Source organism: Sander lucioperca, chromosome 18 (genome assembly GCF_008315115.2).
Source record: "Sander lucioperca isolate FBNREF2018 chromosome 18, SLUC_FBN_1.2, whole genome shotgun sequence".
Lineage (NCBI taxonomy): Eukaryota > Metazoa > Chordata > Actinopteri > Perciformes > Percidae > Sander > Sander lucioperca.
The window spans coordinates 27,173,347-27,191,083 of record NC_050190.1 but is presented as its reverse complement, the minus strand read 5'-3'; the positions used below and the strand labels follow the sequence as shown (position 1 = coordinate 27,191,083).

At 37.5% G+C, this 17,737-nt stretch overlaps 1 protein-coding gene and 1 non-coding gene across 7 annotated transcripts in view; one reads left to right on the top strand and one right to left on the bottom strand.

Annotated features, from left to right (window-relative positions):
- LOC116053573 (dehydrogenase/reductase SDR family member 13-like) overlaps positions 1 to 17,737 on the top strand; it is a 65,964-nt gene that overhangs the window by 31,088 nt on the left and 17,139 nt on the right. The gene's annotated exons all lie outside the window — the stretch shown is intronic.
- LOC116053597 lies at positions 8,649 to 8,835 on the bottom strand. The gene has a single exon (XR_004105884.1). It is a non-coding gene; the product is annotated as a U2 spliceosomal RNA (small nuclear RNA).

Here is a 17,737-nt window from a genome sequence, read left to right as displayed (position 1 = left end):
TGTTTAACTGACATTTGTGTTGTGTCCACTCAGACCCCCAGTCCCACTGCTTCTCCTGTGAGGAGGAAGAAGAGAACAAAGAGGGGGAGAGTTTGTGCCCTCCTCAAAGTCTGACTGCGACCAGGCTGGTCCAAGTCGGACTGTTAAGAGAAGTGGTAAGTTTAATATGCTGATTCGTTCTGCACAGCAGGACTTACAAACGTGTAGCAGAGTAATATTATTTTATCTGATATATTATCAACTGCATTTCCCATCAATATAACCCTGGGTAACTTACATTTTTATTGCTTTATGTGTGCGCCCATGCAGACTTCAGCAGTCATCGTCATCTCTTCCAACTCTGCCCAGCCTGGGACGAACGGGAAGCCTAGCAAGAGAGGAAAGGTAGGACTAATATGCTGAGCAGGCAGGAGAAGCACTGGACTGCTGAGGACCAGGTGCTTAAATGGAAGAAGAGCAAACGTGAGTAGAGAGAGAGAAGCGTGGGTAGTTTTATTCTTCTTATTCACATTCCTTTGCTGCCCACTCAGTGTCACCAGCTCATCTGATGCATAACCGAACGTCGCTAACGTTGGGTTTTTCTTTTGTACATTGTCTCATGCAGCCAGAAAAGGTGAGGACTACCCTCCTGTCCCTGAGGGAGAGGAGCTCCCCAGGTCCACATCCTACAGGAGGAAGAAGAGGGCTGAGGCAGTGGCTGCAGCCAAGAGCAGGGGTAAGAATATACAGAAGATGAGAAAACCTCCAAAGTCTTACCCCTGCTCTAAATGTGGTATGCCCAAGCACCGGTCATGTGGGAATACCATGCCACTGACTCAGGTCGCTCTGTAGAGGACTTCCTCAGGGACATGAGGAAGAAGGAGACTCAGCCCAGGGTGGAGGCGAAGGCCAGGAGGAAGGGCTGGTCTTTCCATGAAAGGAAAGCCTACACCTGCCAGCTGTGTGGCATGCCCAAAACTAACCAGTATGGGCATGCCAGCAGAAACGGAAAGCGCTTCTGCTCAATAGCCAACAGCGGGAAGAGCCCGGAGCAGTGGCTATCTGAGCAGAGGGCAACGGCCGACGACTGATTATCCATTGTAGGTGTCTGTGTGCATGCCTGTGTGCGCATTGTTTATTTTTTGTTTTGTAAGGTTGTTGTTTTTAAATAACTTATTTCTTTTTTGTTTTGTTCTTTTTCCAGCCAGCAGCGTGCAGCAGGAGGAGGAGGAAGAGGCCCAGTCAGCAGCTAAATGCCCCCTCTGTGGTGGTCCGGCGGGGCACACAGAACTGATTTCCTCTGTAGCTGAAGAATCCTGTGAGACGGCGGCCGCAGGACAGACGACTCTGCGGCAATGGATGGAGACCTGTATGCCCCAGACCACCATCTGGAGACTTCACAAGAAGTGGAAGGCCATGCAGGGAGGTCGTTTGCCGCTGCCAAAACGGAGGACCTGTCACCTATGTGGCCGACACATGGTCAAAGCCACTGGCCACAGTATCTTCAGGAGGACTAGGGAGACGTTCTGCGCCAGAGCTGACCCCAAGAGAAGAACTGTGGAGCAGTGGCTGACGGAGAAGAGAGGGGGCATTACCACTGCTGACCTACACAGGGGATACGACAAGAGGATGGAGAGGCGGCGGCAAAAGAAATAATATTGTAATATAATTGTATGCTTTGTATATATGTGTGTGTGTGTGTGTGTGTGTGTGTGTGTTAAATGTTTAAAACTTTACAAAAACTCTTGACTGGTTATTCATGTATCTGTGGACCTGTCACATGCTTTTTTATGAGTACAATTTTTCAAGCTCATGCTTCAATCACAAGACTTTAACAATTGAGTCATTATTCAGCTAAACAATGACTTTATAAACACCATATAAATATACAATACCTGCTACAACGGTAAATGCTTGAAAGAGTGTGGTTAAATGAAATAGGTTATGTATTTGGTTGATTTCTGTGTGATACACAGGCTGGCGTCACTTGTCATGTCTTCAGCCTGCAGTATATTGATCAGACACAAGAGGGGGGGTGGCTGGGGACCACAGCACACTGCCAGAAGTAGGCCTGCACGATTTTGGAAAAAACTTACATTGCGATATTTTTTTTTCCCTGCGATATGAAAAAAAGATTTTTTTCTCTTTTTTACAAGAGGACTAAATAGCCCTATTTAGAAATACTAAATCATTCTCAACTACTGGGCTGGTTTTGTAGGGGAGAGCATCTACAAAGAAAATAAAAATGAAAAATGAAATTTTCTTATGAACCAGTCTTTGTTGAACTTTAATGCTTTACAAAAACCAAAGCAAGTAAGCGCTGTGATTACTCTTCTGAAGTGATTTTGGAGAGGGGAAATTAGGAAGAAATACACTGGTTGACTGACATGACACCATTGTATTCATATAATATCAATCCAGGCTAAAGTGAATGATATTAATAATGTATGCATGTTGCTTCCTCTAAATGTCAGGTTGTGGTCGACTAGCGGGACCGGCTTTGGTTGTTTTGATAAATTGATCAACATTGATTGTGATTGGTGGTTGGCTGTGCATGCAGAGCCTGCATGTCACACTCTTGCAACAAACTGTGTGTCCAAGAGCACTTAAATCAGTGTAAATGACGTTATATCAGAAACAGACTGCTGTTGTAGATTAGTGTTATGTTTCCAGCGTCGCAGCTCTGAACCATAACGTTAGCTGGGACAGACACCTTGTTTCTTTATGCTAACTATGTTAGCTTTAGCCTGGCTGGTAGCAGCTTTATGCGGTGAAAAATGACCGGGAGACGTCGTGATTACGTTGCATTAATCAGGTGATTTAGTTTGTCTTTGCAGCGAACATAAAACACTGACTACTGTAGCTTCACTACCCATGGAGAAGCATGAGCATCATTACATGTTACATTACATGTCATTTAGGTGACGCTTTTATCCAAAGCGACTTACAATTAAGTGCTTTCAACTGTGAAGGTTCAAACTCCAGACAACAAGGGGATTTCGTTGAGTGATTAGTTCTCCCTCGCTGTGAGGGGGCAGCCAGCAGTTTGGCTGATGCAGAACGAAGTGGGCGGGTTGGGGTATATATTGACCATGTCCTGGATGTAAGCGGGTGCTGATCCGTTCGTGGCCCTGTACGTAAGTACTAGTGTCTTGAAGCGGATGCGGGCCGCAATTGGTAACCAGTGAAGAGAGCGGAGGAGCGGTGTAGTGTGAGAGAACTTGGGGAGGTTGAAGACAAGTCGAGCTGCTGCATTCTGAATGAGCTGCAGGGGTCGGATGGCACATGCAGGCAGGCCAATCAGGAGGGAGTTGCAGTAGTCTAGACGTGAGATGACTAGAGCCTGAACCAGAACCTGAGCCGCCTTCTGCGTTAGAAGGGGACATATCCTTCTGATGTTATGCAGCATGTATCTACACGATCGGGTAGTTGCAGCAATGTTAGCAGTGAAGGAGAGTTGGTCGTCAAGTGTCACACCCCGGTTTCTAGCAGTCTTGGTGGGGACTACCACAGAGTCGTCAATTGTTATAGTCAGGTCCTGGGTAGGAGAGCCCTTCCCTGGAAGGAAAAGGAGCTCAGTCTTGTCGAGGTTGAGTTTCAGATGGTGTGTAGACATCCAAGAAGAGATGTCAGTCAGACAGGCCGAGATACGTGCTGCTACCTGAGTTTCAGACTCAGGAAAGGAGAGAATTAGTTGGGTGTCATCTACGTAGCTGTGATAAGAAAAGCCGTGCGACTGAATGACAGACCCGAGAGAGTTGGTGTACAGAGAAAAGAGGAGGGGACCCAGGACTGATCCCTGAGGAACCCCAGTTTTAAGTGGGCAAGGTTCTGAGCTAGACCCTCTCCAGGTTACCCGGTAGGTTCGGTCTGCCAGGTAAGATGTGAGCAATGAGAGCGCAGAGCCTGAGACACCCAGATTTCGGAGTGTCGAAATGAGGATCTGGTGGTTCACTGTGTCAAAGGCAGCAGAAAGATCCAGAAGGATGATGATGGAAGAGAGAGAGGTTGTTCTAGCGATGTGAAGCTGCTCAGTGACAGCAAGGAGGGCAGTTTCTGTAGAGTGGCCAGCCTTGAAGCCAGACTGGTGGGGATCAAGAAGGTTGTTCTGGTGGAGATAGGTAGAGAGTTGATTATAAATGGCACGCTCAAGAGTTTTAGATAGAAATGGAAGAAGGGAGACGGGTCTGTAGTTATTTACATCAGAGGAGTCGAGTGTTGGTTTTTTGAGCAGTGGGGTCACTCTTGCCTCTTTGAGAGCATCGGGGAAACAGCCAGTTGACAAGGCAAAGTATAGCTTTAATCGGACGTTTAAGCCTTGAATTTTTAAAATCCTGGATCGGAAGGGTCTGATATTGGCCAGTGACAGACCGGGATGTGTACGGTATCACCCTGAGGTGAAATGAGTCTGACTTAACAGGACGTTTGGTTTTTAGATCAGCCGGAAAAAGAGTCCCAACATGGCTTGAATTCCCAGCCCAAATACAGCCAAAGCATAGCTTTAATCGCTTAATGAGATGGGTGAGGAAAAGGAAGGAGGTCAGGAGCAATGGACTGGAGAAGGTGAGAAGGGATAGGATCAAGGGGGCAGGTGGTTGGGCGGGCAGAGGTAATCAAAGTAAGAATTTGGTTTGGAGATAAAGGGGTGAAAGAGGAAAGAGTACTGGATGTGATGGATGGTAAGGTGATTTTAGAAGGTGTGGTTGAGAATGAAGAGCGTATGTCATCTATCTTTTTTACAAAATAGTTGACAAAGTGGGTTGGTAGGAGGGAGGAGGGAGGAGGTGGACTGGGGGAATCTAGGAGGTTAGAGAAGATGGAAAAAAGTTTTTTGGGGTTCGAGAAAGAGGATTAAATTTTGGTTTGATAGAAAGAGCTTTTGGCTGCAGAAATAGAAGCAGCAAAGGAGAAAAGAAGAGACTGATAGGTAAGCAGATCATCTGGGTGTTTAGATTTCTGCCATTTCCTTTCCGCATCACTGTGTCAGCGGCAGTCCCCCCCGTCGGACTAACGTTACGTCACATGACCACCTGTCTTAAAGAGGAAGGGTCGGCCGGTAACAATCATGGAAAAGGACAACGGTGAAAGTTTACTTTTTTTATCAAGCAGCAAAGAAGTTGTAGTGTCAACATCGCAACGTCCTGCGATGTGACTATCGTGCATGCGCACATCGCGATGTAGACGATGAAACAAAATATCGTGCAGCCCTAGCCAGAAGGCATTTCTGCTTGTTTTCAGAGTTTGTCTCAAAAAAACCAAATTTTTTAAGATGGACAAAATTGCAACTTCAGTGTGCTCTCTCTGTTTCAAGTGTTTCAAGTTGTTCCAAGTTTTCAACCAATCAGAGAACCGTGCGCCTTGTTCCGAGTTCAAGGTCTAGACCAATCACACGAGACTCGCTTTTTGCTCCCGACCTCATCCAATCAGATGCTCTATTTGTTTCAAGTGAAAAATTCTCATCCTCCATCTTGGATTCTCGCTTAGCGAGCCCAAGAGGGTCAGCGTCTCCTCACATCCCAAACCTCCTACGGCGCCATGTTGATGCTACCAAGCCATCACCTCCCGTTAGCATCCCATTGACTGCCATTCATTTTGACGTCACTTTGACAGAGAATAACTTTACATCTGAAGAGTTTAAAGACTCTATTTGTCCATTGTTTATTTCTAAAGAAACACGACAATGTATAAAAGGCTGCATTACCTTGTAGCTCACGTTATGGCTCCGTAGCAGACGTTTTTATAAAAATAGGCTAACGATTGGGTCATAACCACGAGACTTACTGTCTCATAGTAGAGGAATTACCGTATAGTACAGGAGAAGCTCTCAGGCAGTTTGGACTTCCATTAGCTGTTTAAGTTTAATTACTAATGTTAACTATCATTTTAGTGATCAATAATTAGCCTGTGTCTATGTTATCTCCTTACATATACCTACGCTCTCCGTCTCTGCTAGATTGGGAATGATTGAGATTTCTCTTGGCACAGCTACCAGAAGACTTCCAACTTTCAGACAGGTTGCTCACGTCACATCTACGTCTTCAAGCTCAGTTGGAGGCTGCTCAGTAACGCTCAGCCATCACCGGGAAAGAGACTTCACTGGTCTCCGTCCAGAGACACGGGACCTGCTGGTCCACTCTTATATACCGTCATTCACATTACGGACCCGACAGTGATACTCGAGTAAGTAAACAGTTCTTAATATTTGTATTAAATATTAGTGCAGAACACTGTAGAAACCCGTATCACTGTCTGACATTTGTCACACCGACTTAACGCGGTGTTTTTACGGTCCTTTGGGGAATATCTGAGTGTTGTTAGCAACAGTGTTGTTGACAGTACAGACAGTACAGTATTAAGTACAGTTAGCGAATTAGGGATGAGTGTGTGCTAACTGTGTTATCCTGTGTTATAGATTTAGACATCATCTTTACTGTAAGTACCTCTTAATAATTTTCATTTTCTATTTATTTCTTTTTATGTTGAAATATCTACTGCAGTATTCTGCTAATGTTCATTTATTTACGTAATGGGACCCTTCTGCTGAAGGCTTCGGCAGCAGTACTTCAGTCTGACTCATACAAAACAATTAAAAGAGGGATGATCTGATGACAATTTTAACCTCCCTTGGTGAATTGACAGGACGCCTTCACCCGCTACTCCTCAGTGTACCCTGACTTTGCGGAGGCAGTCAGGTTCCACTGGGCGTTGGAGGAGGCGCGGGTGAAGTCCCTCCAGCCCGGGCAGGAGGGACAGGCACTTGTTGGCTTCGGGGACTTTAAATTTGAGACTCTGCAGAGCCTGTACGAGTCTGAGGACTCCAAAAAGATCCGGTAAGTTGTTAAAACATTATTAATTCCATTATAAATATAGCTGCTGTACTGAGCACCGGTGTGAAGATTTTATGTGAAAAATTGTCTGATTTGTGCAGATTTATCAACTACCTCCGGAGGAAGGTGCCAGCTCCTGGCACGCAGATGGAGAACGCCGTCCAATATGTCCGGAACAGAGACAGACAGAGAGCCAGGGCAGCACCAGCACCACCACCACCAGCAGCACCACCACCACCAGCAGCACCACCACCACCAGCAGCACCACCACCACCAGCAGCACCAGCACCAGCAGCAGCAGCCAAGCCTCTGTCTCGGCCGAGAGCCAGAGAGCCAGGAGTGCCTCACAGTAAATGTAAAGCTGTCTGTTTGATGTACCTGGATGTGTTTGTAATGTTGTCTCATTATAATGTTGTTGTGTGTTTTTGTTATAGACCTCTTGGTTCTGCGCTTGTGGCCTTTGTCTCTGGGCGGCGTTCTCTGTCTGCGGTGGAAATACAGGCAAAATTAAAAAAGATTGTGCCTAAGCCTGCATTTCCAGGCAAGTCCAAAATACAAAGTTAAATGTTTATACTATTGTATTCCCTGTGATCACTTTATAATGTTCTGTTCTGTGTGATTACAGCCTCTTCCTTCCGGCCCTTCAGACCAGCTCTTCCCTCCACTTCCACCGAGGAGCCCTCGGATGAAGAGCTGGTCAAGGCAGCAGTTGACTTGGAGAAGTGTAAGTAAACAGTCAAGTAATATTTTACAATTTGGCAAATTGTTTATGACGATGAAGCTTGAATTCATTGTTAACCGTTGTATTTATTTTGCTTAAAACTGTTTCCATAATCAGAGGAGGAGAGGAAACGACAGGTAGGTTTGTGTTAAATCAAAAACGGGTTATGTGGTGTCATTCATATCACTAACCGACATGCTGGCCAATCAATCATAACATCCCTAATCATTGTATGTGTAGAGTAACATTTTCTTCTTCATCCTTTAGAGACCTGTGTAATCTGTCTGCTGTCTGCATCACTCACTCAACCTCTGTAATCTATTATCACCAGTTTGTTTCATCCCCACTTTTCAGCTTCAGTAGTAGTAGTAGTAGTAGTAGTTTTTGTATGCAGCTTGGCTGAATGTGGGCCTGAATTTGTTTTTGCAAAGAATATATAGTATATGCAATGTACTGTCTATACATTTTAAGATTAACACAACAATCTCATTCATTCGTGTTACTGAAACATTTTATTTCTTTTAAAGCCTCAGACGTACAGGCCCCTCTCTCGCTCCTGCAGCATCCACCTCCTCCCCCCTCAGCAGCAGCAGCAGCACAGAAGGGGGCTGGTGTCTCTGCTGTGGACAAGCCTACAGATGAGGAGCTGCTGGAGGCCACGCCGGACCAGGACCAGCCCCTGCAACTTCCAGCAGCCATGGAGAGGACGGCAGAGACACCAGCTCCCGCGCCACGTCCTGGAGCTGCCAGTCCCTCGCCACCTGGAGTGCAGGAGTTGACGGAGCCAGCCGTCCTCCCTCCCCCGCCTTCTGCTGGCAGTTCTGAGGTAAAAACATATTACATATACATGTCTGTCAAAACATATCGGGCCTGTCTGGTGCCCTCACACATACAGTGTTTTCCTTTAGATATTAAAGTGTCCTGTGTGTTTGTGTTATCTCTCCAGCTGCTGCCTGCGTTCTGGCTGTTGCTATTGCAGGTTTTGATTTACCTTCCATGTTGCGTCAAAAAAAGCAAAAGGCACCGGTAATGGTACTCCTGGTTTACTGGGATGGGGTTCGATTCCCTGCGGTGTCCTGCTAATTGTTTTGACATTTACATGAAAGCACCTATTACTTTCAGTCTATTAATTCTCTCTAACAATTGCCACAAACTTCAATGAACCGTCTACATGTAAATTATTTACAAACATGTAACATGTTGTAAAAATCCATTTAATACATTGTCCCCTGATAGAGGACATATCAGATATTAAACTGATGAGAACCGATATTACACTTGATCTTAGCCAAAAGGCCGAGAAGCGATGAGCACCACCTGTTTGCTGTCCAGTGCAACCTCCCCGGACGGTTCTCACTTGTCATGGTCCAGTACTTTTAATTGGGCATAACAATAACTGCTACTTAGCACCCCCGCCCAAGCGCTGCATGGTGAAACACCTAAGGCTGGTTAAAGACAGCTTTTTGGGTTTCCACAATTGGAGAAGGTTAAGCCAAAGTTCCCTCTCTGTCCTGTTTCTTAGCTGCTAATGACAACAGAAGTCTCGTTAAAAGTAACCTATATTGTTCATATCTCAAGCATTTTAGGATGACACATCTTTCTCCACCCACACCAATTTTAGTTCTCCTTTATCCACAGTCTCCTGTAATAAAACACAACATAATGAGTCAGACTAGTGCTGGCTCATGGGTCAAATGTGTAGAACAATAAAATCTAAACATAAACAAGTCACAAACATTGCAATATTAAAATCGTCTTACAAGAACCTTACTGCTGCATGTTACACACACATGTTATTAGTCTATGTAATAAAAACCTTGTATGTGAGCAGCATGTTGAGTTATGGATGCATTTTGATTAAACAGACAGACATGGAAAGTGTGGGAAAGGTTACATAGTGGTGCTTTAATGCTGTTATTATGTTGTGTTTTATTACAGGAGACTGTGGATGAAGGAGAACTAAAATCGGTCTATTTGAACAAAACAATTCTATCAATACAATCAGATGTCTGCACACCGGAGACCCTGAGGTCAATGCCCCATACAATGACAGTAAAATACTTTGTGCAAAATCACCTCTGACTAGATTAAAACCAAGAAAAAAGTCATACAAAATAGTATAGTATTTCAAAAAAAGACAGTATTGTATGTTAAAAAAAGAAAGTATAGTATGTCGAAAAAAGTCATAGTATTGTATGTCGAAAAAAAGTCATAGTATAGTATGTCGACAAAAGTCATAGTATAGTATGTTGATAAAAGTCATGGTATTATATGTCGAAAAAAAGTCATAGTATAGTATTTTGACAAAAGATTGTATTGTATGTCGAAAAAAAGTCATAGTATAGTATTTTGACAAAAGATTGTATTGTATGTCGAAAAAAAGTCATAGTATAGACAAAAAGACAATATAGTATGTTGACAAAAGTGAAACAAAAGTCATAGTATAGTGTGTCGAAAAAAGTCATTGTATAGTATGTCGAAAAAAAGACAGTATTGTATGTCGAAAAAGAGTCATAGTATAGTATGTCGAAAAAAACTAATAGTATAGTATGTCGAAAAAAGAGTATTGTATGTCGAAAAAAGTCATAGTATAGTATTTTGAAAAAAGTCATAGTATAGTATGTTGAAAAAAAGTCTTACTATAGTATGTTGAAAAATGTCATAGTATAGTATGTTGAAAAAAAGAAACCATATTGTATGTCGAAAAAAAGTCATAGTATAGTATGTTGAAAAAAAGACAGTATTGTATGTCGAAAAAAAGACAGTATAGTTGGTTGAAAAAAGACATAGTATAGTATGTCGAAAAAAAGTCATAGTATAGTATGTCGAAAAAAAGTCATAGTATAATGTTGAAAAAAGTGAAAAAAAAGTCATAGTAGGTCGAAAAAAATACAGTAATGTATGACGAAAAAAGACATAGTATAGTATTTCGAAAAAAAGTCATAGTATACTATGTCGAAAAAAAGTCATTGTATAGTATGTTGAAAAAAGTCATAGTATAGTATGTCAAAAAAAAGTCATAGTATAGTATTTCGACAAAAGACAGTATAGTATGTCGAAAAAGACAGTATAGTATGTCGAAAAAAGTCATAGTATAGTATTTTGACAAAAGACATAGTATAGTATGTCAACAAAAGTCATAGTATTGTATGTCGACAGAAGACAGTATAGTATGTCGAAAAAAAGACATACTATATGTCGACAAAAGACATAGTATAGTATCTCGACAAAAGATTGTATAGTATGTCGAAAAAATCACATACTATAGTATGTCAAAAAAAAGATATAGTATAGTATGTCGACAAAAGTCATAGTATTGTATGTCGAAAAAAGTTATCGTATAGTATGTTGAAAAAAAGTCATAGTATAGTATTTCGAAAAAAGACAGTATTGTATGTTAAAAAAGACAGTATGTATGTTGAAAAAAAGTCATAGTATCGTATGTCGACAAAAGTCATAGTATAGTATGTCGAAAAAAAGTCATAGTATAGACAAAAAGACAATATAGTATGTTGAAAAAAGTAAAGTATGTTGAAAAAAGTGAAAAAAAAGTCATAGTATGTCGGAAAAACACAGTTTTATGTCGAAAAAAGACAGTATAGTATGTGGAAAAAAGACAGTATAGTAGGTCGAAAAAAGACAGTATTGTATGTCGAAAAAAGTCATTGTATAGTATGTCGAAAAAAACTCATAGTATAGTATGTTGAAAAAGACAGTATTGTATGTTGAAAAAAGTCATTGTATGGTATGTCGAAAAATAGACATATTATAGTATGTCGTAAAAGTATAGTATGTTGAAAAAAGTGAAAAAAAGTCATAGTATGTCGAAAAAATACAGTATTGTATGTCGAAAAAAAGTCATAGTATAGTATGTTGAAAAAAGTCATAGTATAGTATGTCGAAAAAAAGACAGTATTGTATGTCGAAAAAAAGAGAGTATCGTATGTCGAAAAAAAGACAGTATTGTATGTCGAAAAAAGTCATAGTATTTTATGTCGAAAAAAAGTCATAGTATAGTATGTCGACAAAAGTCATAGTATAGTATGTTGATAAAAGTCATGGTATTATATGTCGAAAAAAAGTCATAGTATAGTATTTTGACAAAAGATTGTATTGTATGTCGAAAAAAAGTCATAGTATAGTATTTTGACAAAAGATTGTATTGTATGTCGAAAAAAAGTCATAGTATAGACAAAAAGACAATATAGTATGTTGACAAAAGTGAAACAAAAGTCATAGTATAGTGTGTCGAAAAAAGTCATTGTATAGTATGTCGAAAAAAAGACAGTATTGTATGTCGAAAAAGAGTCATAGTATAGTATGTCGAAAAAAACTAATAGTATAGTATGTCGAAAAAAGAGTATTGTATGTCGAAAAAAGTCATAGTATAGTATTTTGAAAAAAGTCATAGTATAGTATGTTGAAAAAAAGTCTTACTATAGTATGTTGAAAAATGTCATAGTATAGTATGTTGAAAAAAAGACAGTATTGTATGTCGAAAAAAAGACAGTATAGTTGGTTGAAAAAAGACATAGTATAGTATGTCGAAAAAAAGTCATAGTATAATGTTGAAAAAAGTGAAAAAAAAGTCATAGTAGGTCGAAAAAAATACAGTAATGTATGACGAAAAAAGACATAGTATAGTATTTCGAAAAAAAGTCATAGTATACTATGTCGAAAAAAAGTCATTGTATAGTATGTTGAAAAAAGTCATAGTATAGTATGTCAAAAAAAAGTCATAGTATAGTATTTCGACAAAAGACATAGTATAGTATGTCAACAAAAGTCATAGTATAGTATGTTGACAAAAGATTGTATTGTATGTCGAAAAAAAGTCATAGTATAGTATGTCAACAAAAGTCATAGTATTGTATGTCGACAGAAGACAGTATAGTATGTCGAAAAAAAGACATACTATATGTCGACAAAAGACATAGTATAGTATCTCGACAAAAGATTGTATAGTATGTCGAAAAAATCACATACTATAGTATGTCAAAAAAAAGATATAGTATAGTATGTCGACAAAAGTCATAGTATTGTATGTCGAAAAAAGTTATCGTATAGTATGTTGAAAAAAAGTCATAGTATAGTATTTCGAAAAAAGACAGTATTGTATGTTAAAAAAGACAGTATGTATGTTGAAAAAAAGTCATAGTATCGTATGTCGACAAAAGTCATAGTATAGTATGTCGAAAAAAAGTCATAGTATAGACAAAAAGACAATATAGTATGTTGAAAAAAGTAAAGTATGTTGAAAAAAGTGAAAAAAAAGTCATAGTATGTCGGAAAAACACAGTTTTATGTCGAAAAAAGACAGTATAGTATGTGGAAAAAAGACAGTATAGTAGGTCGAAAAAAGACAGTATTGTATGTCGAAAAAAGTCATTGTATAGTATGTCGAAAAAAACTCATAGTATAGTATGTTGAAAAAGACAGTATTGTATGTTGAAAAAAGTCATTGTATGGTATGTCGAAAAATAGACATATTATAGTATGTCGTAAAAGTATAGTATGTTGAAAAAAGTGAAAAAAAGTCATAGTATGTCGAAAAAATACAGTATTGTATGTCGAAAAAAAGTCATAGTATAGTATGTTGAAAAAAGTCATAGTATAGTATGTCGAAAAAAAGACAGTATTGTATGTCGAAAAAAAGAGAGTATCGTATGTCGAAAAAAAGACAGTATTGTATGTCGAAAAAAGTCATAGTATCGTATATCGAAAAAAAGACAGTATTGTATGTCGAAAAAAGTCATTGTATAGTATGTCGAAAAAAGTCATAGTATTTTATGTCGAAAAAGTCATAGTATAGTATGTTGAAAAAGACAGTATTGTATGTCGAAAAAAAAGTCATAGTATAGTATGTCGAAAAAAAAGTCATAGTATACTATGTTGAAAAAAGTGAAAAAAAGTCATAGTATGTCGAAAAAATACAGTATTGTATGTCAAAAAAAGACAGTATTGTATGGCGACAAAATACATAGTATACTCTGTTGAAAAAAAGTCATTGTATAGTATGTTGAAAAAAGTCATAGTATAGTATGTCAAAAAAAAGTCATGGTATGGTATTTAGACAAAAGACAGTATTGTATGTCGAAAATAAGACAGTATAGTATGTCGAAAAAAGACAGTATTGTATGTCGAAAAAAGACAGTATTGTATGTCGAAAAAAGTCATAGTATAGTATTTTGAAAAAAAGTCATAGTATAGTATTTTGAAAAAAGATAGTATGTTGAAAAAAGTCATAGTATGTCGAAAAAACAGTATTGTATGTCGAAAAAAGACAGTATTGTTTGTCAGAAAAAGACAGTATTGTATGTCGTACAAAGAATAGTATGTTGAAAAAAGTGAAAAGACATGACGAAAAAAGAGATAGTATAGTATGTCGAAAAAAGAGTCATAGTATAATATGTTGAAAAAAGTCATAGTATAGTATGTCGAAAAAAAGTCATAGTATAGTATGTTGAAAAAAGTCATAGTATAGTATGTCTAAAAAAGAGACATAGTATAGTATGTCGAATGAGACAGTATTGTATGTCAAAAAAATTCATAGTATATTATGTCGAAAAAGGTGAAAAAAGTCATAGTATAGCATGTCGAAAAAAAGTCATAGTATAGTATGTTGAAAAAAGTCATAGTATTGTATTTCGAAAAAGTCATAGTATAGTATGTCGAAAAAATTCATAGTATAGTATGTCGAAAAAAAGGTGAAAAAAATCCTAGTATAGTATGTCAAAAAGACAGTATTGTTTGTCAGAAAAGTCATAGTATAGTATGTCGAAAAAAAAGACAGTAGTGTATGTCGAAAAAATTCATAGTATAGTATGTCGAAAAAGGTGAAAAAAGTCCTAGTATAGTAAGTCAAAAAGACAGTATTGTTTGTCAGAAAAGTCATAGTATAGTATGTCGAATGAGACAGTATTGTATGTTGAAAAAATTCATAGTACAGTATGTCGAAAAAGGTGAAAAACGTCATAGTATAGTATGTTGAAAAAGAGACAGTATAGTATGTCGAAAAAAAGTCATAGTATTGTATGTCGAAAAAAAGTCGTAGTATTGTATGTCGAAAAAAAGTCGTAGTATAGTATGTCGAAAAAAAGTCATATGTTGAAAAAAGTGAAAAAAAAGTCCTAGTATGTCGAAAAAAATACAGTATAGTATGTCGAAAAAAGACAGTATTGTATGTCGAAAATAAGTCATAGTATACTATGTCAAAAAAAAAGTCATTGTATAGTATGTTGAAAAAAGACATAGTATAGTATGTTGAAAAAAGTGAAAAAAAGTCATAGTGTAAGAACTGTAAGAAATACAGTATTGTATGTCGACAAAAAGTCATGGTATAGTATTTCGACAAAAGACATTCAATTCAATTCAATTTCAATTCAATTTTATTTATAGTATCAAATCATAACAAGAGTTATCTCGAGACACTTTACAGATAGAGTAGGTCTAGACCACACTCTATAATTTATGAAGCCCCAACAATTCAAGTAGTTCCCCCAAGAGCAAGCATTCAGTGCAACAGTGGAAAGGAAAAACTCCCTTTTAGGAAGAAACCTCAGTAATGAGAAAAACTTCTTTTAGGAAGAAACCTCGGCCAGACCCAGGCTCTTGGTAGGCGCTGTCTGACGATGCCGGTTGGGGATGTGCTGAACAATGGAAATAATAGTTACAATGAATATAATGGAACAGTGATTAAGAAATAATAGTCATAGTAGTTCATGTCATAGCAGGGCACTGCAGGGCGTTGCAGTATGAAGCGTGGTACAGCAGGGCATGGCTGGATGTAGCAGACAGGTGGGGGGGGGGGGGTATAGTATGTCGAAAAAAGACAGTATTGTATGTCGAAAAAAATGTCATAGTATAGTATGTCGAAAAAAAGACAGTATTGTTTGTCGAAAAATGTCATAGTATAGTATGTCGAAAAAAGACAGTATTGTATGTCGAAAAAAAGACATAGTATAGTATGTCGAAAAGACAGTATTGTTTGTCAGAAAAGTCATAGTATAGTATGTCGAAAAAATTCATAGTATAGTATATCAAAAAGACAGTATTGTTTGTCAGAAAAGTCATAGTATAGTATTTCGACAAAAGTCATAGTATTGTATGTCGACAAAATTCATAGTATAGTATGTCGAAAAAAGACAGTATTGTATGTCGAAAAAAATGTCATAGTATAGTATGTCGAAAAAAAGACAGTATTGTTTGTCGAAAAATGTCATTGTATAGTATGTCGGAAAAAGTCATAGTATTGTATTTCGAAAAAGTCATAGTATAGTATGTCGAAAAAAAGAAACCATATTGTATGTCGAAAAAAAGTCATAGTATAGTATGTTGAAAAAAAGACAGTATAGTTGGTTGAAAAAAGACATAGTATAGTATGTCGAAAAAAAGACAGTATAGTTGGTTGAAAAAAGTCATAGTATAGTATGTTGAAAAAAAGACAGTATAGTTGGTTGAAAAAAGTCATAGTATAGTATGTTGAAAAAAAGACAGTATAGTTGGTTGAAAAAAGACATAGTATAGTATGTCGAAAAAAAGTCATAGTATAGTATGTCGAAAAAAAGTCATAGTATAATGTTGAAAAAAGTGAAAAAAAAGTCATAGTAGGTCGAAAAAAATACAGTAATGTATGACGAAAAAAGACAGTATTGTATGGCGACAAAAGACATAGTATAGTATTTCGAAAAAAAGTCATAGTATACTATGTCGAAAAAAAGTCATTGTATAGTATGTTGAAAAAAGTCATAGTATAGTATGTCAAAAAAAAGTCATAGTATAGTATGTTGAAAAAAGTCATAGTATAGTATGTCTAAAAAAGAGACATAGTATAGTATGTCGAATGAGACAGTATTGTATGTCAAAAAAATTCATAGTATATTATGTCGAAAAAGGTGAAAAAAGTCATAGTATAGCATGTCGAAAAAAAGACAGTATTGTATGTTGAAAAAAGTCATAGTATTGTATGTCGAACAAAAGTCATAGTATAGTATGTTGAAAAAAGTCATAGTATTGTATTTCGAAAAAGTCATAGTATAGTATGTCGAAAAAATTCATAGTATAGTATGTCGAAAAAAAGGTGAAAAAAATCCTAGTATAGTATGTCAAAAAGACAGTATTGTTTGTCAGAAAAGTCATAGTATAGTATGTCGAAAAAAGACAGTATTGTCTGTCGAAAAAAAGTCGTAGTATAGTATTTTGAAAAAAAGTCAGTATAGTATGTTGAAAAAAGTGAAAAAAAAGTCATAGTATAGTATGTCGAAAAAAGACATAGTATTGTATGTTGAAAAAAATGTCATAGTATAGTATGTCGAAAAAAGTCATAGTATTGTATTTCGAAAAAGTCATAGTATAGTATGTCGAAAAAAGACAGTAGTGTATGTCGAAAAAATTCATAGTATAGTATGTCGAAAAAGGTGAAAAAAGTCATAGTATAGTATGTTGAAAAAGAGACAGTATAGTATGTCGAAAAAAAGACAGTATAGTATGTCGTAAAAAGTATAGTATGTTGAAAAAAGTGAAAAAAAGTCATAGTATTGTATGTTGAAAAAAAGTCATAGTATTGTATGTCGAAAAAAAGTCGTAGTATAGTATGTCGAAAAAAAGTCATATGTTGAAAAAAGTGAAAAAAAAGTCCTAGTATGTCGAAAAAAATACAGTATAGTATGTCGAAAAAAGACAGTATTGTATGTCGAAAATAAGTCATAGTATACTATGTCAAAAAAAAAGTCATTGTATAGTATGTTGAAAAAAGTGAAAAAAAGTCATAGTGTAAGAACTGTAAGAAATACAGTATTGTATGTCGACAAAAAGTCATAGTATAGTATGTCGAAAAAAGTCATGGTATAGTATTTCGACAAAAGACATTCAATTCAATTCAATTTCAATTCAATTTTATTTATAGTATCAAATCATAACAAGAGTTATCTCGAGACACTACAGATAGAGTAGGTCTAGCTCACACTCTATAATTTATGAAGCCCCAACAATTCAAGTAGTTCCCCCAAGAGCAAGCATTCAGTGCGACAGTGGAAAGGAAAAACTCCCTTTTGGGAAGAAACCTCAGTAATGAGAAAAACTTCTTTTAGGAAGAAACCTCGGCCAGACCCAGGCTCTTGGTAGGCGCTGTCTGACGATGCCGGTTGGGGATGTGCTGAACAATGGAAATAATAGTTACAATGAATATAATGGAACAGTGATTAAGAAATAA